General features: G+C 34.7%; 1 non-coding gene across 1 annotated transcript; it reads right to left on the bottom strand.

The window, feature by feature from the left end:
* Positions 1-13,363: 13,363 nt before the first annotated feature.
* On the bottom strand, positions 13,364-13,472 carry LOC137714029 (small nucleolar RNA R71). The gene has a single exon (XR_011065371.1). It is a non-coding gene; the product is annotated as a small nucleolar RNA R71 (small nucleolar RNA).
* Positions 13,473-13,796: the final 324 nt, after the last annotated feature.

Genomic DNA, 13,796 nt, shown 5'->3' with positions numbered 1-13,796 from the left:
GAGGATGAAAAATAGAAATTTCTTTCGTGTCTTTATATCAAGGGCCGTTTGATAACCATTTAATTTAGGGTTTTTTTATTAGCATTTCATTTAATGTTGAATATACTTCACATTAAAACGTAATATTAAATTATTTATGTTCCATACTATGTAATGATAATTTCGACCTTAAAAAGTTAAAAAAAATAAGAAATTTCTGAACACAACCCAAATATGTTCAACTCCCAAAATTCCTCTCACCCTCCCTCGTAGAACAAATCCTAACCGATGAAAGCTACAGTCAATAACCAATGAAGGCTACAATCCTCCAGGCCGTACTTGGTGCTCCAGTAAAAGCTACAATCAAAGAGGTACTACCTTGAGTTTGGTATCTACTGGGTTCTTTTCAGTGAAACACATTTAATAGAAGTTTTGAAGCTCCTAGTTTTCATGCTTCTCTGTACTTTTGTATCGAAGGATATTATGTTTTTTTCCCTCAACAATTCAAGACTACAAAAATTATGTTTTTTTTCTTCACTTTTTTCGAAAATTGAAATCTTATTTGGTAACTATTTTTTTCAGTTTTCAATTTAAAAAAAAATTAAAACTGAAAACTGCTTTTTTGAGTTTTCAAAATTTGGCCCTGAGATTTCAGTTTTCATTTTTTTTAAAGCTGAAAACTGAAAGTATTCAGACTTCATTTTTTTTAGTTTTTTTATTTTATATTTTATTTTTTTTTAAATCTTTTTAAAAAACTAAAAATGAAATGATCAGCAAACAAATTCGGAGGAACCAATTTCTCGAGACAGAATTGGCATTTTCAATGGCCAATAAGGATTGATAAGCAGAACGTGAATTAATGCTTGCCTTTTTTTCTGTTAGAGAAGGAAGCGATACCCAAATGAATGGAAGGTTTCTATTTCCCCTTATTTTCCCATGAGCTCTAAAATTATTTCCAAGCATCGGTTTACCGGGGAAAACCAATATTTTCTCATTCCTAGGTCTACTTCCTCACAAATCAAACGCATTCCAGAGGAACATGCTAGATTTATTATACATTCGAACCGCATACTAAAATTTCATGATGATATGTGATATCTTCGATTAATATACACGTCACTTGTCACATAATATGGTATTGCTAGCATTATTGTAATCAAAACCAGTGTGAAAAAAATTGCAGAGTATGTCAGAATTTCCTATTTGTTTAACTCTTCTCCCAAAAAAATAGTCCCTCTAAAATTGACATATCTTATTATTTTGGTCCCTAAAGTATAAGATGTATCAATTTCATCACTAAACTTTACTATTGCACATAAATGTCATCCATGTCATCCAATTCCATCAATTTTCTAGTTTGTTTGAGGACATGGCACATGTGGGACTATCAGAGTAAATATTCTGATTAGTTGACTAGTCAGAATACGTAATCAGACAACCTTAGTCTAACAGGCTAGGCTTAAGCCCATTATAAGTTATTACTTGTCTTCCAAGTAAGGAAACTATAATTCATGTCAAATTACGATACTTTGGGGATTAGGCAATGTAATCATATAATCCTAAGAGGATTGAATATTTTATCCTAAATTCCCTCCTAGATTGTCTCCTGATTTAATAGGGAATACTCGGTCAAGATCTTAATAAATACCCTAGTTTGGGTATTTATCTAGGAGAATCTCTGGATCTCGAGTGATCCTTTTAACTTCTCTACGATCATCTAATATCAACACATATTCTCTACAGGCTATTTGTCCACACATAGACATGGAGACTCCTCTCTCTTACACACGTAAGTCAAGGCATCTTCGTCAAGGATGGTTCACGATGTCGCACACACCACACCACACCACTCCATCTCTAGAACTATACCCGTGATTTGATTCTTCTTCCCAGAGATATGTAAGTAGTCCGATCATGGATTCAATCACAAATCCGCCCTCAATCAATCCCATTCACACTTCGCTGGAGTTCATAGGTGGTTCTGATTAAATACCTCATTTGTGTGCATATGTGTACAAATTTGCATCCAACAGTTGGTGATTTCATTAGGAGATCGAAGAAGAATCCTTTTTCATTTCCAAGATTTAATATATCGTATATGTTCAAATGTAGGAATATGGTTAACTCCTACTAATCTTCTGTAAAACTAGTAAATAAAAGATTCATTAACATCTTTATGAGAAATCAAATGATTTGATCTTTTCTCATGAGACGCTTATAGCTCCCACTAGCTTGCTTAGGTTTATGGTGGATGGATCTTTACAACTTATACACCTTGTGGTTCCTAGTCTTAGACATATATCATCAAGACTATCTTGATAATGGTTTCAGAAACCCATATTATGTCCAAACGTTGAATCACCGTTTAGTTGTAGCAAGCAATCTTTGAATTAATTGAAACCAAGACTCAATCTCTTTGATTGTAGTCACCTTGAGCTATCAATTAGCTTTAAGGTTTCACTATTTTGGATCAAATGGTATTATACCATTTCCTTGAGTATATGTCCTACACACACCCAATGTAGTCATAAGGATCTTCATTCTTATTTCTTTCGAATTAAGAGGTGTAACTTTATGACATAATCATAAAGTTCAAATCATTCAACTGAGACGGTTTACAGATCCTTCTCGACTACCTTGGAGTTCGTGTTGTAGGAACTAGGTTGTTACATTTGTTGAGTACCATCTTGTCTCTCAAAGAACTTATTCCTTGAGTTCTATCTCTCGTTCATTTGCTCTATCTTAGGCAAATCCTGTTGTAGGATTATAATGAACTACCCAACATGCAACATTTGTTAGCTGGTTTATAGAAGCGATATCCTAAGGTTAATTTAAGGATATCCCACAAGATTGTTCTCAAACAAATATTGCTTATTCGCACATTACCCCAAATCTTAACTCGATTAAGACTTGTCTTTATTTCCAACTACATCCTATGGAGTCATGAAACATTTTGGAAGACATTCTTATTGACAATCAGATTTGATAATATGTAACAAACTACATCTAACTAGAGTTCGTTCTTCTCCTAATGGAGAAATCCATTCTTATGATGCTACTTTCCTTGATACCTTTCAAGCAAACTCTTCTAAAGTGTTCATTTTCCTTTGGTCAAATCTAAGGAGAAAAATACTTTATACGTCTTACTCATCAACTTACATTTTCTTTGAAACCTTTTGCAAAGTCTTCGGACTTGTGTTCATTCAAAATACACGATAGTCCAACCGATAGTGATCTTCGGTGAATGTCACACAACATGAGTAGTATTATGTAGTGGACATATTCCACTAACATCTAAGTGAATTAACCTCAACAACTTTGGGACCCTTTCTTCTTTCCAAAATAATAAAGATTCGAACAATTCGGCCTCATAAAAGTTTAACAAGAAGGCATCGGATCCGGATCTAACGATCCATAGCATCCATCTATGGCCAACTTGCAATTTATGTTTTTGAGATGTCACAACTTAGTATGGTTAGTCACTACCTTGTAACCTTTTGGGTTTTAAGTATCATTATATTCTAAACAGTTAACACTACCACATAATCTCTATAATATAGAGACAATGAATCGGATTACAATAATCCAATTATTCGTTAATAACGAACAATGTTTTGTCAAACAAAACAATCCATCCATCTCTTAAAATTATAGTGACGGAATTAAGTTCCTTATTCAAAATTGGGATGTAAAGACAATTTTGGTTTTTCCAATTTCTTTGGTAGTTCATATGAGGAAGCAAGTATAATCTGCTTTCGCAGAGATCTATATCTTTATTCACATTCCGAATGTGAAGTACTTTCTCTTCTCTCATTAATCTTCTACTTTTTATTAGTCACTCTTTTACAATGGTTGCAAAACACAGTTACTAGAATCAAACATTCAAACAAAAGAACCAACTATTTTGAAAAATTTCAAGAACAATTTACAACACCTTCGAAAGGTGAGTTCTCGACACTTGCAAGATGATGCTTGCAAATAACCTTTTCCATGTCCATCATTTCATAAAGAAAGTTTGTTCCCTTGGAGTTATTTTGCCTTCTTCATTGGACTTCTCCTATGACTACAACAGTAATGGTCCCTAAACTCCTACTGTCTCTCTTGAGACTTATTTCAATTATGTTATACACATCAAACGATTTGGAGAGTGTGTGGTTGTTGTTCACTATATAGTTTACAATAAACTTAGTGAACCATTTGCATAGGACACAAAGGTGAAGTCCTAACTTAGTTTCTGTCTAGTGAAGTGGTTTAACACTTTCAACACTTAATGATTCAAAATCATCATTATTGCATATTGATGGACTATTTTTGTTAAATAACCATCTTGTTCTAAACAAGATTACAAACTTTCAAGACTTGTTCAAGGCAAGTCTCACTTCTTTATACAACAATTTGTAAGTGAAGAATCATGGCACATAAACTGTCCATGCCTTTGTGTTTACTTCTCAAGTTCCATGTTCATTTAACAAAGAAACAAGCACTGGTGTTAACTAAGGGTTGTTCAAAGAAACTCTTATTTCTTCATACAACGATTTGTAATTGAAGAATTATGGCACTTAGAGTGTCCATGTCTTTGTGCTAATCTTCTCAAGTTCCTTTGTTCATTTAACAAAGGAATAAGCACATATTGTTTGTGTTATCCTCTTTATGATAGACATATATAACATGTTCTTCCAATGATACATTATGAATAGGAAGATTGTGAGGAGTAGGTACATATCCAATCCATCCAAGACAATCTATGGGATTGTGGTACCAAGTATGGAAACTAAAGCCTTTAGTTTTTCTTTGTCAAGTTTTGGATAGCGCTTGCAAATATATCAGTAAATAAATATATAATGAATATAAATTGATTGATTTTAAGCTATTTGATCCGGGTCTTTAAATCAAATAGCACCACCCACTATTTGTCAAATTCCATATCCCTCATTGGAATCCAGGAGTTTTGGAGGAAACTTTTAGTAGGGTATGGGAGACTCACCATTACCATGCCAACCTCATCATATCTGATTATTGGCTAGCATTAATAATAATGAGAGAGTAACTCTTACTCTACAACTCTTGTAAGTTCCCATCTTATTTGGCCTCTAGAGAATCTATGCCTCATAATATCTTCTTATTGGCACTTCATTCACTTAGTCAAGTCTTACCCACCATGCTTGTTCGTGTAGGGGTTCAAGCATGCCTTAGAATGTCTTCTTATTGGTCACACTCGTTACCTACCTTCACAACATCAAATGTATTGAATAGACTCCTTAAATGTAAACGCATGCTTTGTGCCCCCTCTAATGTAGAGTTAAAGTACGGTGCATTTGTGTACATTCGAAGAGAGCCAACCATGGTAGAAGGCCATGAAACAGTGTTCAAAGCACTTTCACGCTTGTCAACTTAATATTGGTTTGATTGAGGGTTTTAGGTCTCATCACATATTAATATACATTTTAATCCAATTAAAACTATTTGGTCCTATCACAACTATGGGTCCATGTGATTGATATAGTAGTATATGATACTCCTAGTATGCTTGTAAAACGTTTTTAAAGTAAGAGTATATGGTACTACTAACTTGAGCTTTGCATTCTTTGATGGACTATATGGTTACCTTAGGGCATTAGGATGACTATGAACCTTCGATTTAATCCAACAAGAGCCTAGTGTTGGATCTCGGTCTAGGGATGGTAATTGATTTTAGTTACACATTTAATCATATTAAAGTGTGGTTACCTATTGGGCGTTGGACCCAACTACTCCAATTTCATGCATATCAAATAAAATAAGAAAGGGGGTACTTTAATGTAAGGAAGAGCTTATGCTCTTTTACAACATTTGATCAAATCGAATTACAACAAAAAATCTAATCTACACATTCCCATGGTTCAAACAAATTCGAGAGACGGCCTATCACATAGCTCAATTATAGTAGGTTCATAATCACCCTTTCTTTAATTAATTAACACTTTAACTAATTAAACTAGAATGTAACAATGTCATTTGGTTTTTGTATCCATAGAATTGATTTAAATGGAGCTAAATGAAATGACAATCCAATTCTCATTTAAAGAGAAAACTATTTTGTTCTCAATCTAATTTGGGCCAAAATGCAATAACCTCAACAATTGGGCTATCATGCAAAGCACAAACTTTTGGAGTCACTTTCTAAAAACACAAAAGTCCACTACTTCATGTAATTACAACTAGAACCTAAATTTTTTTACAATTACAAAAACTTTATTAAAGGAGTAAAAGAATTTGTCCTTTAGTGATTTTGGGCCTTTACGATTTTGGGAATTGTTATTGGCACTCCAAAAATCTAATTTTGCACTCCAAACTTTCTGTAATTAGAAAGAAAAATACACTTGTGAGGAGTGTAGAATGAGATTTTTCTAGTGCTAATAACACTTCCTTACGTAAAAACATAAACTTTTGGGCCAAAGTGCAAATACACAAAAGTATCAAATTTTATGTAATTGCATAAAAACCTCAAAAGTACCCTACTTGTAGGGTGGCTGGTTTTGGGGAGAGGGATGGTGTCAAAAATATTTTTAAGTTTAAAAAAAAAAAAAACAAAAGGTGATAGGTGATGTCCATGAAACATGAAAAAAGTGTTGATATGAATAGTGCAAATAATCTCACATCAACTATTACAAATAAATTTTTATAAAAAATCCAAAAACAATTTTGAATCAAACACCCAAAACTTTATGTTCTTGTTATGAACATGAAGAACACAACAAGAACATTGAAGAACATCCATGAAAACCCATAAGAGCTCCATGAACATTATTCACCTAAAGGCACCCCAAAACCCCTCAAACTTAAGGGAAATAACATATTAGATACTAGGGTACTTAGGGGTTCCTAGTGTCACTTTAAAACCATTTTAACAAGACAAACAAGAACCCAAAAATTCCACCCGTGGATTTGGCCGAATTTCCCCAAACAAAAGGCACAAAATTTAAGCTCCAAAATTCATGCTCATATGAACCAAATCTACAACATTTGAGATGAACAACAAAACTCAAAACTATGAACAACATTCAAATCATAAACTATGAACAACAAAACTCAAAAGGATTCACCAACGACTAGACCTAGGCTCTGATACAACTTGAAGGAAAATTTGTGAAAAACTAAGAACATCTGCACCTGCAATTAACAATTAAAGGCGGAATCATGCTTATATGTACTAAAAAACAAAACTTTGCCCATTAAATTCAAAGCCTAGTAGTTGTGATCCAAGACTCAACTCAAATCAAAGAGAAAATAGTTGAGGTTTCTTATACCTTCGTTGAATCCTCTTTGCATAAGCAAAGGCTAATCACCCAAGAGAGAGGGCCTTCATTCCTTGCTTATTTGCTCCATGGATTTTTGAAAAATGGATGAGTAGCTTCTTCAAGTTCCCAAGAAAGGGAACCTCTAACATCACCGCACCAAGGAGAGGATGAAGAAGAGATGAATGACTTTGGGGAGAAGTTGATGCTAGTAAAAACTCCTCAAAGGGCCGGTCTCCTAGAGGTGGAAGGAGAGCTTTTGTTCTCTCCAATTTCCTCAAAGAGAACCCTAATGAATTTTAGCTATAAAGTCCCTTTTATAGTCACTTAAGTGACAAAAATAACAAAACCTTTCCTTCATGCTATGGCCGGCCTTCTAAAGGCTTTTGGGCTGTTTGGGCCCTTTTGAGTATTTAATCATTAAGTTTTAATACAACTTAAGTTAATGGGCTTGACGGTTCTAAGCCCAATGGGCCTTGAGGTCCAATAATTACTCATAAGCTAAAACAAACTTATTCATTTGATTAATTAACATATTAATTAATCCTAACCATAAACCATTAAACCATTTAATTGTCCTTACTCAACTTCGTTGTTTCTTCAATCTCTACCTTGCACGGTGTACGATCTATTTGGTTCTAATTAGCGAGGCAGTGGGCAGGTAGAACTCTTACTAATCGATTATGAATTGAAACTTACTTTCAATTCCCCTTTAACAAAAATTAGTGATTGCCAATCTTCAGGGCTTCCACAAACCATGAGTGACACCTAATAATATGTTATGGCTATGCAAGCTAAACAGAAGAGGTGGAGAACCTATTCAGTTTGGGATTACAATGCAATACGGTCATCCTCTAAACCAATACTCTTGATCACATTCTTTGGATGATAGTTTATTCATGTCTACTATCCAATGTGATCCTCTCATTTATATGATTACCTTGAATGTGATTTGGAACATACTTCCTAAATTGTATTCAAATGCTATGGCCATAGACTTTTAATCATATCATAGAGTATTCTCCTACAATGATTTGAAGGTTAAAGATCCCTTGTTGCCCACTCACATGCCTCTACGATTCGGTAGCTTAACCCCAACGATGCCGTGGACACTCTTAACGAAATGCCTTTAACATAATCAAAGATTAATGACCTAATTATATGACAACTATGGTGTCTCAGGTCAAATGACTACTTTGCATTATCCTAACCATAAGTTCTCATGTGACATGAGTACGAGAACTCCTCGTTGATCGCATTTAGTGGACTCATTCTCTATTGAGCACCTATATACTTGTCTTGGTGTCAATCACACCAATGACTTGAGACTAATAACTTTTTTAGAGAGAAGACATAACATGTACTGATCTTAACGGATCGTCAATGCCTAATTGACAATACTATGATCATGAATGTTTAGGATATGTGTACGAAAGAGAATGGCTTCATGAATCTAACTTCTTTAGATCACATTCTCCTAATTACATATTCATCAGACTTATTTTTTAAGCGTATACCATTTATATGAGACGACTTTAAACAATAATCTTCGCTCTTATATTAAACTAGTTTAGTTTAACATGTGAAATTCCACAAAATATCATCGTATTATTGGATTTAGGGCATAGGTCCAACATGTATAAGTACTAATCAATTGGATTGATACCAATCACCCCACTGCCTTGCTAATTGGAACCTAAAACGATTGTGCACCAATACACTCGTGTGATGAGATAACCAAAGGTTGATGGAATTAATTAATTAGATTATTTAAGTAATGATTAATTAGAAAGTCTAAATAAATCATAGAAACAATGAAACATCATTTTTGGGCTTAACGGAAGTTCGGGTTCTTTCAAGCCTACTGGGCCTCAATCCCATAGGACTTTTAACTCAAGTATAAGATGGCTTGAAATGAGAAAATCCCAAGCCAAGCCAAGCACAAAGTGAGGCCAGGCATTGAGGGTGAAAGAGAGGGAGAAATTCTAATTGTTAGGGTTAGTTCTCTCTTCCTATAAAAGGGAAGTTATAAGGAAAAGTTCCCTTAGGGTTTTTGTGTGAACATCTTGCCTCAGAGCAACAAAAACAACTTTCTCTCTCTCACTTAGGCCTACCACCAAGGGCAGAAGATAGTTGCTTATCTCTTTTTCTTTTAGTTATTCCTTCATCCATCTCAGTACACTAGTAAGTGTGGATCTTTAGAGGTCTTCAATCTTGGAGACTAAAGGAGAATAAAAGAAGCCTAAATTCTTCATAATTTCCAAACTCCTTATGTTTTATGCTTACACACTCTGAGAAATGTAAGCCCACATGTGGATATAATCTGTTCTCCTCAACCAAGCAGACAAGCTCTGAAAGTTGGAAACAATCTTTAAGAATGAACTAGAAGCCAAAATTTAGTTTGAGAGACAATTTAAGGAGAAGTCTGCTGAGCTTAAGGTTCTAAAAAATGTTAGGCGCTAGTCAGACAGCGCGCTAGAAGCTAGCGCCTAGGAGCCTAGTTTTAGGCGTGCTAGGCAAATTTAAGCACATTTATGATATATGATATAAATAAGTAACTATTTACACAATAAACCTAGGCTTGCATTGGAATTTAGATTTATTAATTTATTATCTAATATATAACATACAACAAAAATATTAATTGAGCGATACAGTCTTTACTAATTAAATTGCCACAAAGGGGCCCCACCTCCTGCATTTTCAAAGCAAATGATCTAATTGAATAATAATTAAAAAGGAAAAAAAAACGAAAAGAAGCAATTGGCCATGCGAAAAAAGGTACAATCATCTCCCTTATCCTTTTCTCAAAACTGCAACAGATCTCATTTCTCTCTTTCTGCAACATCTACCGACTGCTCACATCGTGCTCTATCTGCAACGGTCATCGATGGCATTTTCACACTTGCATCTTCTTCTCTGCAACAATCATCCAATACCTCCTCAAAATGCTCCATTAGCCTCTTTTGCACGCAACTTATCTCACCCACTAGTCACTCTTCCACCAAAGTCCCATGACATTTCTTTCAAAGTGACAAAGTTGTCAGTGGCCGATTAACTCACCAAGCGCCCACCTAGCCCACCAGATGCCGCTTAGCCATTCTAATCGGCTGCCTAATAGCCTAGATTGATTTGCTAAATGATTTTGGGTTAGTCATGGTGGTGCTATGTCGCCTACCGCTTAGGTGGCTGCCTAGGCCGTTTTTTAGAACATTGACTTAGGCCGTTTTTTAGAACATTGACTGAGCTAGAGAGAGTGTTAGTAGAATAGCGATTGGTGAAAATTTCTAGCAAGTCCGAGCTGGTGATAAACTGTTCCATGAGGAGATTAAGGCCATAAACCTCTAACTAGAGATGGTTAAGGTCAAACCGAACTTGGAATTGGAGTAGAAGGCCAAAGCTAAGGTAGAAAGGACATTGACGGTGAAACAGAGTAATTGGAACACAGATTGTTCCAATCTGAAGTCTGATCTAGACAAGCTAGTCCACGAGGTGGAGTTTAAGGAAGAGGCGCATGCCACAACCCTTTAACAAACAAGAGAAAAAGGAGAGGCATGCCACCACCAACTCTGGTGATACACGCAAAGAATATTTTATGGGTTAAATTATTGCTGCTACTGTCCGCGGTTAAGCTTAACATAATCAAAATATGAAAAGCTTGCTACTGCACGCATATAGATAAGCATGAAGAAGCCATTGCAATTGCAGGATATCAGTTATCATACCCATATAAGCTTAACCATTCTTCTGCAATTTTTTGTTTCTATCCATTGTTATTTGACACTTTTTAAATTACACCTAGTAGAGAATTATATCTCTATTACTGAAAATGAGTTTGTTGGTTTTACACATAAAAGATTAATGAATCTACTACTCGTTGTTTGTTGAAGTGATTCATGAAAAAAAAAAAAACCATGTTTTTTCTCTTACCACTTTGCATAGCCCTTTTTTTTATTTTTTTATTTTTATTTTTATTTTTTTTTTATGGCACAGTTTGTACCAAATAAGCAATCAGGTTCTCCGATGTGAACGTGAAGCTCCTGATAACTCATATATTTCATGCCTTTATACCATCTATTTCTAGTCTCTTTGTGATGTTTTTGATTTAAACTGGTTGCATTTTACCCTATTTTGTGTTAGTGTGCAATTACATGTACTTTAGGATCATTTTGAAGGCAAAAGAAGGGAAAACATGCCTTTTTTAGAGTTGATCCTTATTCAAATGTGGAGAGAAGTTTAGTGGCTTGTTTTGGAGCCCAAATACAGTTGTTACTTGTTTTGAAGTCCAAATAAAGAATCTAAGATGAATCTGGCTTGTTAGAAGATCAGAAACAGAATGGGAAAGGAATTGGGATATCTAGCCTGATTTGGAGGTGCCAGATAAGGCAAAAACCTGCAAAATAAAGGCTAAGTTGTTGGGATCACTTTGGAATATCTTCCAGCCTCTTTTATCCCATAAAAAATTGCCTTTTAGCCACTTTTACATGCCCTTTTTATTTTGGACGAATTACACAATTCTAATTATCTATTTTTGCTCTCTTTTCATTCACTCTAAAAAAAACCCTAGCCATTCTATACACTTTCACCACTACTGAAGACTCATTGCAAAATGCTGTTCTTGGAGAAGTTCTACATTAGAATTGTTTCAAGGATTTCTTCTCTTCAATTTATTTTCACTGATGTTGCGTATTTTCGTTTTAATTTTTGTGAACAAGATGTGTAACTAAGTTCATAGCTAGGGATTTCGATGTAGCCTTGCAAAATTGATCCATGTTTTTAAGTTAAAGTATTCAGTTTATCAATCTGCTTCCTGTTTCATTCACTAAATCTATTGCTAAATTTGTTTGTTGATTTTAATGTTTGATCACCATTAGGGTTAACTACATATCATTTAATCAAGATTATAGTAAACATCATACTTAATCTTGGTAGACATGTGAATGAATGAAGAGAATGCTATGCATACATGTTGCCATGTATTTTCTTTGGTTCTTTAACGTTTTCTTGCATGCTAACGACTCTTAATTAGGAACCGAAGTTGAACATCCCAATTAGGTTCCAGATTAGTAGAATTGATCAAAACCACACATCATATGGATGATCACATATATGTAAAATGAAATCAGGAAATAGGTTGGTAGTTGAATGCAGCATAACTTTATAAACATGGAATTGGTTTTGTAATGGTGAATTCAAATCCCTTGCCTTATCCTTATTGTTTCTACATCACTATATTATTCGTTGCTAAATACTTCTTGCATTTTAAGTGATTTAAGTTTACAGCACAAAAACTACTATGAATTGGTTACCTTCATTCTTTAGTTAGGGTTCTTTCAAAGTTAGTAATTTATAGAGGTCCAATCAGTCCCTGTGGTTCGACACCCTTACTTGTGCCATTATACTAACCATATTTTTTCACTAGGAAGGAACACAACAAAATTATGCCGGGGACTAATTTTAGTCCCCTATAAATGCTTGTTTTTGTTTAAAACCCTATCTATTTTCATTTAAAGTTTAGATTCCTAAATTCCGTTTTTTTTTTTCTTTCTTATGTAGTATATGTCAAATAAACTTGCTGAGATAGGCCAAAGACTTGAACGGTTAAAGGGCAACACCTTCGAGAACTTTGTATCAACTAGTGCTCTGATTAACCGTGAAGAAGAAGATGGTAGTTCTTATAGATCAGTGAGTGTAGTGCTCATTCTGAGCACTCTAATTCGGATGGAGAAGAAGAGATGGCTGACAATAATGATGACAATTGAGCTTTAGAGGATTATGCTCAATTGATTATACCAAGTTCACCTTCATGCATCTTGCTGCTTCCTGAAGCTAGAAACTATGACTTAAATCTTCACATTTTCACATGCTTCCATCTTTTTATGGTTTACCTAACGAAGATCCGTTAGCCTATATTAAAGAATTCTATAATGTTGTGAGTGGTTTACCTTTGTAGGGAGTGAATGAAGCAAATCTGAGGATGAGGGTCTTTCCTTTCACATTGAAAGATAAGGCTAAGGGTTGGCTAATGACTTTAGCACCTGGTTCGCTCACCACTTGGGATGCTGAAGTTAAGAAATTTTTAGATTAGTTTTTTTCTACACAAAAGACAGATACTTTGAGAGGGAAAATCTTTAACTTTAAGCAAGATAATGAAGAAGCTTTCAATGAATGTTGGGAGTGCTTCAAAGGCCTTTTGCTGCAATGTCCACATCAAAGGTTGCATCATTACTTACAAATGCAAATTTTTTATGATGGATTAACCCAAACATGTCAATCAATTGTTGATAATGCAGCAGGTGGGGCTTTGAAGAAAAAGAATGCTCAAGAGTCATATAACATCTATGAGATGTTGGGATCTAATACTCAACACAAAGATACAAGAGGTAAACGAGTTGAAGTGTATAAAATGAGTTCTAATAATGATCTTGCATTGCAGGTGGCTAGTTTGGAAAATAAGCTTGATTTTGTGCTCAATACAGTGCCCAAGATAGCTGAGGTGTGTGATATTTGCAACATACTAGGTTATCCTACTTATCAATGCTC

Source organism: Pyrus communis, chromosome 13 (genome assembly GCF_963583255.1).
Source record: "Pyrus communis chromosome 13, drPyrComm1.1, whole genome shotgun sequence".
In the NCBI taxonomy this organism is placed as follows: Eukaryota; Viridiplantae; Streptophyta; class Magnoliopsida; order Rosales; family Rosaceae; genus Pyrus; species Pyrus communis.
This window is presented reverse-complemented; position numbering and strand designations above follow the sequence as displayed.